The sequence below is a fragment of the Callithrix jacchus genome, chromosome 8, assembly GCF_049354715.1.
Source record: "Callithrix jacchus isolate 240 chromosome 8, calJac240_pri, whole genome shotgun sequence".
In the NCBI taxonomy this organism is placed as follows: domain Eukaryota; kingdom Metazoa; phylum Chordata; class Mammalia; order Primates; family Cebidae; genus Callithrix; species Callithrix jacchus.
In genome coordinates, this window is record NC_133509.1 from 2,700,986 (window position 1) to 2,714,905 (window position 13,920).

A 13,920-nucleotide genomic window follows, 5' to 3' on the forward strand; every position below is an offset into this window, starting at 1 on the left:
GTTATACAAAACCAGAAAAACAGGAATGTTTGCAATGAAAATAACTGAAATAAAATACGCTTTTGGTATAATCCATTTAACCAAAAATCCTAAATGCAACACCTGATGTGCCAGGGTTCCAGTTAATAATTTTTTACTATGAAAGGTCTCTGAAGGTAAAGCTTGGAAGAAAGGTTTAAAAAAAAAACAAAAAAAAACTGGTAACAGCAAAAAACTTTAGAACAGAGCACCTCAAGGAACAACTTTCTAGATATTGCCTGTATTCATTAGAAATGTATTGAAGTATGATAGGCTAAAAAACCTATCATGGAAGCAGAAGAGGCAGGTAGGTGTGTACTGGAGAGAGGTGGAACTCTAACTGCCCAAAGTAGCCATTAAACTTCAGTATCCTATCAGAGTCCAAAGGAAACTATTTTCGTTTTTTACTTTCTTCCTTGAGCAGTTCTGTTTAGAAAGACTGACATCTTATTATTCACACTGTTTCCTAGAAATCTTTAAACAAAAAAGGAAAACTTTATCACCACTTTTAAATATATTAAAACTCATTATATTTTATAATTATTACGTGGGTCTATAACGGAATCCTTTTACCATTCTAAAATACATTATAGAATGTGACTTTATTTTTCCTACATCTTGAAATACTTTGCTAACCCATCATCATAGGTATTATTTCACCATTGTTCATCAATTAATCCCAACTATGCTAAGAAAAATAAGAAAATGGTAGAATTTAACTGCCTAAAAGAATGATACAACAGTGCAATAAATCATAGCTAATGCATTAGCCTTAATTTTTCTCATTTATTTTCCAGTTTTATTATAGCTTTGCAAAAATATTGCATCACCTTTCAAAGACATATGGTAAACTGAAGACATTTTTGTATCTATGTCACGGAGGGAAAACAATTCATCTACCATTTGGTTCAGTACCTCATGGCCTGTGGATTAAACTATGAAAAGACAGATTCACAAGAGAAGAAGCATATAATTTTTATTAACATTTACATGCAATTTTGTTAATATTTATAGGAGTTCACAGAAAAGAAGTGAAACTCAAAGAATTGGTTAGACTTAGGGGCTTTTATACTGTTTTAACCCCCCACCAAAAAAGGAAATTTGGGATTTGAGGGAAAACAAACCATGGTAAGTGACTAGGAAATACATGCAGGAACTAATGTAAGATAAGGGTTATTTTAGCAAAATTTGTTTATACAAACTCATCTCTGCCTTGACTCTCCATCTCAAGGGAAAACAGTTGCTCTTTCCTCATTGTTATAAAAAGGAAATTAATGCCCTGCTATTAGGCCAATAAGAGGGGAGCACCGAACTCTTCCCCCATCTACTGATTCTCAATTGCCGTAACTCAAAATAATCCTTATGCTAAAGTGGCATATTCTGATTCCCTTCATCCGCTTTTAGTTTTCATTAGATGAACCAGAAGACTAACACAAAGATAGACAGCAGCACTTTACACTCTAATGATGGTAGTAAAAATGACATTGTACGAGAAATCTCAGACCGACTTCTCAGATGAGATATTCTAGATAAATTCTCTCAAACTTAACAATTAATGAGAGAACAACATATTTCCTTTCTCTTCTTTTCTTTTTTAGAGATGCAGTCTCTCCATGTTGGTCAGGCTGAGCTCGAACTCCTGACCTCAGGTGATCTGCTCACCCCAGCCTCCCAAAGTGCCAGGATTACAGGCGTGAGCCACCGTGCCCAGCCAGAGAACAACATATTTCTAAAATCAAAAAGGAAATATGGCATTCTCATTCAACTTGTGTGATGAAGGAAGAACTTAATCACACAATATTTTTGCATTAAGAGTATGGACCACGCTACTCTGCTAAAAGAACACATGACAATCTTCTTTCATCCCTTACAAGCGTGTGCTAAAATTTTACTTGATATAATTCATTTTTTTTTTTTAAAGAGAGGGTCTCACTCTGTCACCCAGGCTGCAGTGCAGTGGCACAATTGCAGCTCACTGCAGCCCATACCTTTCAGGTTCAAGTGAACCTTCCACCTCAGCTTCCCAGGTATCTGGAACCACAGGCACATGCCACTACACCCAGCTAATTTTTTTATTTTTTGTAGAGACAAGGTCTCCATATGTTGCCAATGTTGGTCTCAGACTCCTAGGCTCAAGCAACCCTGCCTTGGCCTCCCAAAGCACTGGGGTTATAGGCATAAGCCACCACTCCCAGCCTTGATATAATTCTTAAGTGTACAAGTATTAAACACAGGTGTATGCCAAGATGACTGGAAGAAAATAGAAAATGTAGACTTTTAAAAAATTAATTGGATTTATCATTGTAATTAGTTGTTTATAAATCTGAAATTGAAAATATCTTGCAATTGTGGAACAAAGAAGATGGTCACCCTGTCTTCAACAAAATTATGAACCACAATGGTTTCAAACACTCTTCCAGTATTGCACTTTGATGATGTACATACAAAAAGATAACCCAGATAAAAGATTACCAGAAGGAATGACAAGCTATAATCTATTAGGGAAGCATTTGAAATTTAGAATATGTATTTATAAGACAAAGAGTTTCAGGGTCATGTATGAAAGTTCCTAAGCACAGACAGTCCCCATCTTAAGATGGTTCAACTTACAACGTTTCAACTTTATAACGGTGTGAAAAGTGCATTCAGTACTTCAAGTACCCATACAAGCATTCTGTTTTTCACTTTTTACAGTACTCAATAAATTACATGAGATATTCAACACTTCATCATTAAAAAATCAGCTTTGAGTTAGATGATATTGCCTAACTGTAGACTAATGTAAACGTTCTGTGCATATTTGAGGTAGGCTAAGCCAAGCTATGATATTCAGTAGGTTAGGTGTATTAAATGCATTGTCAACTCATGATACTTTCGACTAATAATGGGTTTATCAAGGATGTAATCCTATCGTAATTCAAGGAGCATCTGTAGTTAATTATATTCAGATAACGTTGCCCATTTCAAGTAGAAATGTCTTCAAAAGATGAAATACAGGAAATAAAAATCTGAGCAACAGGTGACAATGAAATATGATAAGTTTGGACAATGCAGACCTACACAGAGATTCGGAAAGGGGATGAGAGTATAATCAAGATTGATATATAAGAAATGGCAGAAAATTTTCAAAATTCTGTCATATAACGTGTGACAATTTTTTTACAAATTTAGACTTGGCTGAATATTATAAGCATCAAACTCTCTTTAGTTGGCACTCTTCGGAAGAACAACATTGAACTTCAGTGAATTTTCACAACTGAAAAAGCAAAAGAAGTCAATAGCACAAAATCTGGATTTCGAATATACTTCATGATTCTTATTGTCCTAAGGAAAACTATACTAACTTAAATTCTCAGCTCAATGTATTCTCAGTCATCAATGAATTTAAAAATCCTTGCATAAATTAACCTGAAGTGATCTGTATTACAAGTAGACTACAGGAGGGATAGTTACATTCAAAAAGTGGGTCAGAAATGACACTTGGAAGAGAATGACTTGAAAATGGCTTATCACTGATACTAGTTGAATATACTTTTCATTTTTTGGGAAAAGCTTCAATTATAAAAGTTAAGTTACCAAGAAGAAATTCCTCATGCAACTAGGAAAATAACTTGCAGAAACTAGAAAGAGAATTTTGTCTTACCCTCTAACCATGATGATTTTGCACTGATTTGAAAACAAGAATATATTCTTTGTATAGATAAAAAAAATCAAAAAGAAAAAGATGTGTTATAATTATAATAAGAATCAAATGCGACGCATATTTGTTATAGGGGTGTTATGTAATTAAATCCATGAAATAGATTTTTTCTTATTTTTCTACATATATACATAAAAGTCTGCCATACCTAAATTCTCATTAAAAGCTCCAATAAGTTGTCTTGCGTTATGCTTTATTTTTACTCCTATAAATTATACATAACTTAAAATGCAAAAAACAAAATAACAGTCCCTTTTGACCCAGATCATAGCAATAACTGTATTCTTTTCCTAGTATGCAGAGGGTTAAGAGAATCCTTAAAATTGCTTTGCAAACCAAAATTCTAAACATACAATTTTTGATACAAGTCACCGAGTAAATCAAGTCATTATCTAAATTTCTATCTAAAGCAATCTGACTGAAAATTCAAACATTTTTTAGTTCCTCTCTAAAGCAAGAAAAAAACTACTCAGGATTTATAAATTTAATCAATGAATATGTTCTAAGTATTCCTTCCCTTCCAAAACTTGCTTTTGGAGTAACAAAATATGTTGTCAATAGACATTTTCAATTTCCTGTCACCTAAAACTACAGTTGACTTTCGTTTATGAGAATTGTTATTCAATTGAGCCAATGCTGATTAGTAAAACACTGGAATGAAAAAGGACTGAATTAGTAGCCTAACTGGACAGATGTTCCAGTTGAAGCACTTGCAATCCTACCTCAGAACTTTTCTATTTACCATAGCTTACTACTGCTACCGTGGTCCTAAGCAAGCATTCAAATAAAGCGAAGTCTTTCTAACATCCACTTTCTTCTGCCTCCTCTCTCCTAGTCTCCCAGGCTCTGAGGCCAACACATAGTAGCATTCCAAGTTCCCTAAAGTAGATAGGTTAGTATTTCCTCCAAAACTGCCCCCCGCCTCCTTCTTCCTAACTTCCAAACCCATTCCTAAAGGACTGCTCCCAACTGTGTTTATCAGATTACTGCAGGTAAATTCATAACAATTACTAATGCCAAAATATCACACCACAAATTACTTGCTAATTGCAAAAGGAAATGCTTACAATGGAAAGATAGCCTGTCACCACCTTATCTAAGCGATCGAATTTAGGGTTACTAATAAGACAAGCCTACTTTGTATGCCTTTGGATGATGTATGAAATGAAGCATACCACATGACTTATGGAGCATTCCTGTCAAAAAAAATAGTAAACCTGAATCTATTCAAGACTTTAGACCCAACTCCAAGTTTACAGAAAACACAAGGGATAGAGAGAACAAAAATTTTTTTTTTTTGAGACGGAGTTTCGCTCTTGTTGCCCAGGCTGAAGTGCAATGGCGCGATCTCAGCTCACCGCAACCTCCGCCTCCTGGGTTCAGGCAATTCTCCTGCCTCAGCCTCCTGAGTAGCTGGGATTACAGGCACGCGCCACCATGCCCGGCTAATTTTTTGTATCATGAGTAGAGACAGGGTTTCACCATGTTGACGAGGATGGTCTCGATCTCCTGACCTCATGATCCACCCGCCTCGGCCTCCCAAAGTGCTGGGATTACAGGCGTGAGCCACTGCGCGCGGCCAAGGGAACAAATTTAAACACTATGAGGAACTATCAGTAAAACATGGGATATGGGTTATTCTATAAGACTACAGAACTGGCCTCTCCAAAAGGCCAATGTAACCCAGTGCTGTGGCTCACAGCTGTAATCCCAGCACTTTAAGAGGCCAAGGCAGTTGGATCGATTGAACCCAAGAGCTTGAGGCCAGCCTGGGCAACACTGGAAAACCCCATCTCTACAAAAAATACAAAAATTAGCTAGGTGTGGTGGCATGCTCTTGGGGTCCCAGCTACTCAGGAGGCTGAAGCAGGAGGATGGCCTGAGCCCAGGAAATCAAGGATACATCAAGCCAAGACTCTCCAGTGTACTCCATCCTGAGCCACAGAGCAAGTACCTATCTCAAAAAAAAAAGATTGAAAAGGAATTCTGGAGAAATGGGGCAAATGTATATATATACTACACCATGTGTTAGATTTTAAGGAATATTCTTCACTTTCTTAAGTGTGATTGTGGTATTGTTTCACAGAAAATGGCCTTAATCTCTTATGAAATACATATATACATACAGCATTTAGGGCTGAACTGTCATATCCACAACGTACTTTGAAATGTTCAGAAAACAAAGTTTGAGATAGGTAGAAATGGCAAATAATATGGCTAAAAGGTAATGTTAAAACTAGGTAGTAGGTATGGTGTTCAAATGGGCTATTTCGCTTTTCAATATTTCTGAAAAAAAAAAAAATAATAACAAGCAAAGTTAAGAAATTAACTCGAAAATAAAAACACGAAAGCCAGGCGAGGTGGTGCACACCTGTAATCCCAGCTATGGAGGCTGAGGTGAGAGATCCGCTTGAGCCCAGGAGTTTGAGACTAGCCTGGGCAACATGACACCCGCATTTTAAAAATAAAAAGAGAAAAATGTCAAAGAAAGGGCAGTTGAATCATATTTCTTAAAATCTTTTGGTGAGCCTCCTTGCCTATTCTCATCTACCTCATTCCCACAAAAACGGCATATACTAGAGTCGAGCACTGGAGGAGTCAGAAGACCTAAGGTTCTATTAACATAATTGGCCCTGGCTCTTCCTAGTGACCTCATTCAGGTCCTCTCCCTACGGCTCTGTTTTCTCGCCTTCGAAATGATTCCAGCAACCCAGACCACTTCAAAAGGGACTCAGTAAGAGATACAAATTAGGGGTCATCAACGCAAGACACAATTACAGGTATTTGCAGTGACGTGAAAAGCGTCAGAAGCACACGGCCCTAACAATGGTGTAAGCCAGCCAGGGCCTTCCCTGCTAAGTTTCTGCGTGGAAGCAGCTGGAGTTGGCACGGCGGGCCCCCAAAGCAGGACGCCTCACAGATGCTAAGAGGGGGCTTTCGGGCCTTCCGACTCTGCTTCTAGCGCTCCATTGTACTTTCAGAGCACTGAGAAAGACCAGTCCCGGCCGAACCTGGAAACCACAGTGAGACGTTTCCTTTCTAAACCAACGAGTCTTCGCAAACAAAGACCCCTGGGCAAAGGTCCCCCGAGCCTGCAGACGCGGGTTCAGTCTGACAGGTCTCCCCGCCAGCAAATCTCTCCTTAAACGCGTTAAAGCGCGAGGTGAGCTGGGGAACTGCTTCCGTCGCCGCAGCTAAACCTCAGAGTGAGATCATCCTTTCCGTCTGCAGCGACCCTGCAAGGCTGAGGCAACTGTCCAGCTCCACGCTTCTCCTGGGGGCCCTCCTTCTGCGGACAACGGGACTTCCACGGCAGGGTGGGGGGCGTCCCTTTGACAAAAGTGAGGGTGCAGACGTGGAACCACAGGTCATCTGGGCAAAATGGGGGCCCTGCGCCTGCGAGTCCCGAGCCGCCCTCGGTCTCCACTCCTACGGCTGAAGAGACGCGGGAGCTGCGGTGTGAGGAGCTGGGTCTCGGCCAAACACCGGCACGACATGTGCCAACGGGGGTCACCTCGGGAGAGAAAAGCCAAAACCGGGCTGGGGACGGACAGGCGCACAGGCCTAGGACGGGAGGTGGCGGAGGATCGGAAGGCGGCGGCCTGCGCGGCCCAGGCCTGCAGCAGCCGAGGCGGCCGCCGCGTCGCGCCAGAATCCCTCCCCCGCCAGGGCCGACGCAAGATGGCGGTCCGGCCGCCGCCGCGCAGCGGGTCTCCTCCCCCGCGCCCTGGGCGCCTCCGACGACCCGCGTCGGCCTCAAGACCCCCAGTCCAGCGCCCCCGGAGTGAGGCGGCGCAGGCCGCGCGGGAGGGCCTCTGCCTGCCGCAGCGCGGGGCGGGCGGGGGCGGGGGGCGCTTACCGTGAGCGGAGCGGATCGGCCTGACTGGAGCCCTGAGGAGGAGGAGAAAGAGGAGGAGGAAAAGGAGGAGCACGAAGAACTACACTGCGGCGACGGCGGCGGCTCCCATTGCGGAGCTGGCAGCCGAGCCGTGGAAAGGGGGGGGCGCTCATGCAGCCGGCGCGCTGCCTCATGGGTAGGCTCCGGGTCAGCCTCCCGGTGTCCGAGCTCCCTGTCTTGTCGCCGACGCGGGAGGCGGGCAGCAGCATGTGCGCCGCGTCGCGGACCCTCGAAGACCCACGCGCCCCGCCACGCGCTGGCCAGCGGCGAGGGCCAGAGGCCGGGCCCCACGTGGGTGCGAGGCGCCCGCCGGCGGGGCGGGGCCGGGCCGTAGCCCCCAGATCCCGGCAGCTCGGACTTTGCAGGCGAGGGGGGTTCGGCGCCCTCCGCGTGTGTATCGGCCCCCAGTCCTTTGGCTTGGAAAGTGAGGAGATCACGGGATAGAGCCGCCGTTGGAAAGAAGCGCGGGGCCTGCGGGGCGAAGACTATACCGGAAGACAAAAAGGAATCCATCGTCTGCTTCTCTTCATAATTGGCTAATTTTAGCAGATTTTTACCAAGTCTGCTTTAAACGTGTGGTTTTGCTTGCGTCCCCTGTCGAAGTCAAATAGGAAGAGACAGATCTCTACATTTAACGTTCTGTGTGGGACACAAGAATTGAAGTTCAGGTTATTTACACATACAGGGCGGTCTTCGGTATGCCGGGCAAACAAAGAGGAGTTAGAAAAAAAGGAAAGAAAGAAAAGAAATGTGACCCCTTGTTTTTCCAGAAAGTTCATTGACATTTGGTAAAGTTTTGGGCAGCTGGTTAGTTCTGATTAGTAAGTCATGGGGGTTGGTAAAACTTGTCTTACTGTTGCAGCAGGTTCTTTCAGCAGCTAAAACATGAAGATAAAACCTGTTTTGGGTTAGAGCAGGTAGTTTCAGCAGCCAGGTATGCAGAGAATTCCATTTCTGGAGCACTGTTATGTGCCCTGAGGGCTTCCCCCACCACTGGCTTCTCCACTGCTTTAGTTGGCTGTGTCAAGAGAGACGCAATTCAAATGATTAACTTTCCCACTTTAATTCCTAACTCTGCCATCTGGATATTAACCTTTAACCCATTTTTAAAAGTTATGACAAATAAGAAGTATGACACATTTGCTAGAAAAACACTTGCCAAGATACTGCTTGCGTAAACACTTGCTAAAGGTTGTATTCTGATCCGAAAGGAAAGGTTCCTAAAGAAATTGTCCTCTCAAGAGCGATGGCGTTATTGGTCCAGCTTGTAAGTGACCAAGACGTGAAATCTTGCATAGTGGGATCCTTAACAGACATACTATTCAATCACTGAATCTTGCTCATTTGCCTTCCTATTTGAATTAAGTCTTCTCTCTCATCCAGGTTGCCCCAGCTTTTCTCAAGTGTCTATTATTGCTGTAGTCTCCATATTGATTACTACCCCAAATTAATGTTCCCCAAAGGCCACTTGAATCAGTCCTACAGATCTGGTGTATTTAGAGGTAACCATGACCTATTCTTCTCCCAGCTGGGCCTGGGATCATCTACCCAGCTTTCCCTTTCCTGCTGGCCCTGGAAATAAACTTTACAGGAAAAGACAGAAAATAGTCAAAACAGCAAACATGGAAAGTTAAAAAATTCCAAAATCTTGGAACATGATTGCCATTGTTTTTCAAATATAGTTCCTAAAGGTGACCAAAGCATGCTACAGTGTCTGGTGAAATTACAACAAATTTAAAGATCTCAGTTGGCTTTATTGCAATTCAAGATTCAGGCACCATTTCATTCCATAAAATAGAATAGGTGTTCCCATGATGGAGCAGGTGTGGTTGACTTTATAGACAGAAAAAGGGCTGAAGAAAGAAGGAACAACAAAAAAGTTGGTCATTTCAGAGTTACTTTCCTTGTAAGGTGGGGCAATGAGACAGAACAAGAAAAAGAAAACTCATTGGTTAATATCAGGTTACTATTGTAAAAACAACAGCAGCCAGGTGTGGTGGTGCATACCTGTAGTCCCAGCTACTGAGGAGGGTGAGGCAGGAGGATTTCTTCAGGAGTTCAAGGCTGCAGTGAGCCATGATCCTGCCACTGCATTCCAGCCTGAGCAACAGATCAAGACTTTGTCTCAAAAACAAACAAACAAAAAAAGAGTTAAAACAGGGAACTTAATTATCATGGGGATTAAAGATTTAAACTGGCCTGTTTGGGAAATTAGGCTGTTATCTCTCTCCTGATTTCTCAGAAGGCGGCAAAACAACTCAGTTTCAGTTTTTTGGCATGAGTAACTCCATGTTGATTTTCAGTCTAGTCTGTTGGGGCTTAGTGCAGGAGTTTGGTCCAAAATAATGACAGCCTTATAAAAAGGAATGAAATACTGGCAGTCGCAGCAACCTGGATGGAAATGGAGACCCTTGTTTTCAGTGAAGTGACTCATAAATGGAAAACCAAACATTGTATGTTCTCATAAGTGGGAGCTAAGCTGTAAGGATGCAAAGGCATGATAATGATACAATGGACTTTGGGGACTCGGGGGAGAGCCTGGGAGGGGGGTGAGGAACAAAAAGCTATACATAGGGTACAGTGTATGCTGCTTGGGTGATGGGTGCACCAAAATCTCAGAAATCGCCACTAAAGAATTTATTCATGTAACCAAACACCACCTGTTCCCCAAAAACCTAAAGAAATAAAAAGTAAAAATTAAAAAAAAAATAATAATAATGGCATCCTATAATTTTTATTTATAACAGGTTGAAAGAGAAGACTGCACCCTGTATTCTAGAGTCTAGTCTTCACTTTGTAGAGACAAAAGCTCAATGTTGCCAGTCTCCAGAACTGATTTAAATCCTGGGGAATGATTCATACCAACCAAACTTACTGAGACTGGTGTGAAAACCAAAATTGGAATTTTTTTTTTGTTGTTTTTGTTGATGAAAAACATAACTACCATGGAGACCAGAAAGCTGGTCAACATATTTTCATTCAAAGGAACATTCACATGAGAAGCCAAATTACAAAAGATGACTCCTGAGAATAGAATCGGCACACAGGAAGTTAGTTGGATGATTCTGACACCCTACTCCCTTGGCCTCTAGAACGCCTTTCTTTTGATTCTCCTGACTTAGTCTCTAAACCTTCCTATCATTTTTTACGAGCCTCTCTTCCCCTGACTTATATTCTCAGCCTGTTTTACATGTTACACACTCGCTATACGTATCCTCACAGTAATCATTCTCCTTAAGTGAGATTATGCTCTACATGCTTACCTGAATTATGGCAATGGATGTGGGTGATTTCCCAGCTTCCACTCCACAACTACTTTGTGTTCATCCATGCAATTTGGACAGACTTATTACACCCCACCACAGGTCCAAGAATGGTCCAACTGGCCAAAAATTATCAGCGTTACCCTCGCCCTTGGAACTAGTTTTTGTTTCAGAGGCCAGTCAGAGGGCAGCCTAGGATTTTTGTTTTATTGAAGAGAATAGGGAAGTTCTTTTTCTTTTCCTCTGAATGGTATAGCATTCTAATGTAAATACTGGAAGAGCTACAAGCTACATTTTCTTTTTTATTTTTTTTTCTTTGCTACTAAGTAGAGCCAACTGAAAATAAAGCCAACACGTGGAGGAGGAATGGCTGGGAGAATCAATCATACGGAAAGGAAGCCAATCCCTGAGAGAATCATAAACCTTCAAATAAAACATCAGTGGAAGCCATACTACCTCTAGAAGTCTCTGTTTTATGAGCCAATAAATTCCCTTTGTTGTTTAAGCTGAAGGGATCCAGAATAAGCCATTGTGGCATAAAAATTATTTTGAGCTGAATATATTTAAGTTCCCGAAATCCCTTATCTGCCTAAAAGCAGAGCGTTTCAAAAGAACTCAATTGTTATAAATTCCCTCCAGGGAGCAACCAAGGAAGATTGACTCACCATCAGAGACTGCAAGAATTGTCACCACATCTAAATAGACATTGTCACAAAACTATGATATCTTCCATCTATTCTCCAAAGGGCCCGTTTATCTTTCCCAAAAGTCACTTCCATAAATGCCCTTTCTGCTCCTTCCCATTCTAAGAAGTCATTTCTTTTCCCCATAAGTGCTCTTCTCCCCCTCCCCTTCAGGGACATATATCAGTCTGTAAGCCCCCAAATTCTAACCACCCTCTGTGTCACATTTCTTTCTGATCTCCCTTACATACATATTGTGATTAAAATCTGTCTTCCCTTGGTAATCTGCCCTTTGTCAGTTTAATTCACAGGACCCCAGTTACAGAACCTCAAAAAGTAGAGGAAAAGTTTTTTCTCCCCCACAAAGCCAATTTGAGTTGAGTTTTCTGTTACCTGCAACTGAAATCATAAGTGTGACAGAAATAATGACACATATTCACCACCTTATTTCCTCTTTGCGCTCAGGAAACCTGTTTCCCAGCTTCCTTACCTTTATATTGGGCTGTGTGACTAATTCTGGGCAGTGGAAAGTAAACAGAAGCAGGCACCCTCCTAAGTAAGCCTGGCCTTCAAACTTCCCATAATTTATAGTTCCTATTTTCTTTTCACATACTAATCAGCCAGATACAGAAAACTCTGTGAAGCTGGGGGATGGCAGCAACATTAAATAGAAGAACTCTGGGGTTTGTTTTTTCTTTGAGACGGAGTTTCGCTCTTGTTACCCAGGCTGGAGTGCAATGGTGCAATCTCGGCTCACCGCAACCTCCGCCCCCTGGGTTCAGGCAATTCTCCTGCCTCAGCCTCCCGAGTAGCTGGGATTACAGGCACGCGCCACCATGCCCAGCTAATTTTTTTGTATTTTTAGTGGAGACAGGGTTTCACCATGTTGACCAGGATGGTCTCGATCTCTTGACCTCGTGATCCACCCGTCTCGGCCTCCCAAAGTGCTGGGATTACAGGCGTGAGCCACCGAGCCCGGCCCTGGGTTTCTTAATAATTGCATCACCACACTGATCCTCACTGGACTCACTGGAGCAAAAAATCAACTTTTATTTGGTTATAATGCTAAGATTTGGGAGTAGTTTGTTGCAATAGCTAAAATCACTAACCCTGATTAATAACAGAAGTGATGGCGTACAATAACAAAAATCTAAAACGTGTCATTAGCTCAGCACAGCAATCAGGTGGAAATTGAGGAAACAGATGTGGCGGGTGGACAGCTGAAGGCTCACATTAGGCAGTGGCGAAAGGCTTGCAGCACCTCAGAGGGCAGATCAGTATCTACATAACTTGTAGAGCTAAGGCAACAGTTCAGAAAGCAATATTATAGTGGATGTTGGTGATTTCTGATATTTTTAGCAAGACATTTTCAGAAGAACATTAGCATAGAACAGAATTAACCAGTTTACTGTTGGGGGTGAAGGAAATTTTTCGTATCTGAAGGTCTAAGTCTGCTGAAAGAACCGACAATAGAGTAACAGGAGAAAACACATACAAATGTATTAACGTGGACTGTGCACAGGATTCACAGAAAACCTGAGACTCAAGGAAAGGCCAGACAGTTGAGGCTTAAGTACCCTCCTCGTAGGAGAGAAGGAAAGAGAGGACGTAAGCAATTTTGAGGGGTAGCAAATGATTTTCAGAAGACAAGAATGGGCTCAAAGAACGGACAATGGTCTGGAACAAAGTTCTTCTGAGCTCTAGGGGAGGCAGCAACAAGTGAAGGAAGGTGAAGGGCAGAACTTCACTGAACAAAGGTGGTCTTATTACAGATAAAGTCTTCCAGGTAATCTCAATTGTCCTGAGAAGAATAGAGGAAAGCCGGTCTGGGCATGATAATGACTTAGTCTTTTCTCTTCTCCTTATGGTTAATATTACCTGGTTATTTGATGAGTTTCCTAGAGAGATTTTAGAACAACTGCATTTCTTTTGAAAAACGTTTTCTTCTGTAAGATAAGGGAACTTCCAGGGAGAGCCCCTCCCTGTATTTGGGGATTGGAGGGACAGGAGAAGGTTAGAAAGTCCCTTGTTCTGAGGTAGTTTGTAAGCCTTTCCAGTTTTCTTTAATTCAGGAGTGTTCAGGATGTCCCAAAGCACCATACTTTGAGGTATCGTCCTTTGAACCCCAACATTACAAACAGCAATTAAAGGGAACAGAGAGAGTCCACCACTGGGGGACTTTGCAGGGTTGGAAAACACTACTCCTTCTGCATTCCGAACAGAGATGTGATTTTAAAAGACTGAGCAAAGAGGCGCCAATAGAATTTGAACAAAGTGACTTGCCCTTAGGAAAAGATCAGATTACACATGTTTCAGATAGCACCTATTATTTCAGATAGCCTCAAGGTAACAGCCATT

At 42.1% G+C, this 13,920-nt stretch overlaps 1 protein-coding gene across 41 annotated transcripts in view; it reads right to left on the bottom strand.

The window, feature by feature from the left end:
- ZNF280D (zinc finger protein 280D) overlaps window positions 1-7,723 on the bottom strand; it is a 105,291-nt gene extending 97,568 nt beyond the window's left edge. For 40 of the 41 annotated variants that reach the window (XR_013520626.1, XR_013520625.1, XR_013520628.1 and 37 more), the window contains exon 1: window positions 7,578-7,723. The gene's annotated coding sequence lies outside the window, so the exon portion shown is untranslated. Of the gene's footprint in view, window positions 1-3,661; window positions 7,377-7,577 lie in introns of those variants that run through there. The other variant, XM_078333198.1, reaches the window with a different exon arrangement.
- Between the last annotated feature and the right edge of the window lie 6,197 nt (window positions 7,724-13,920).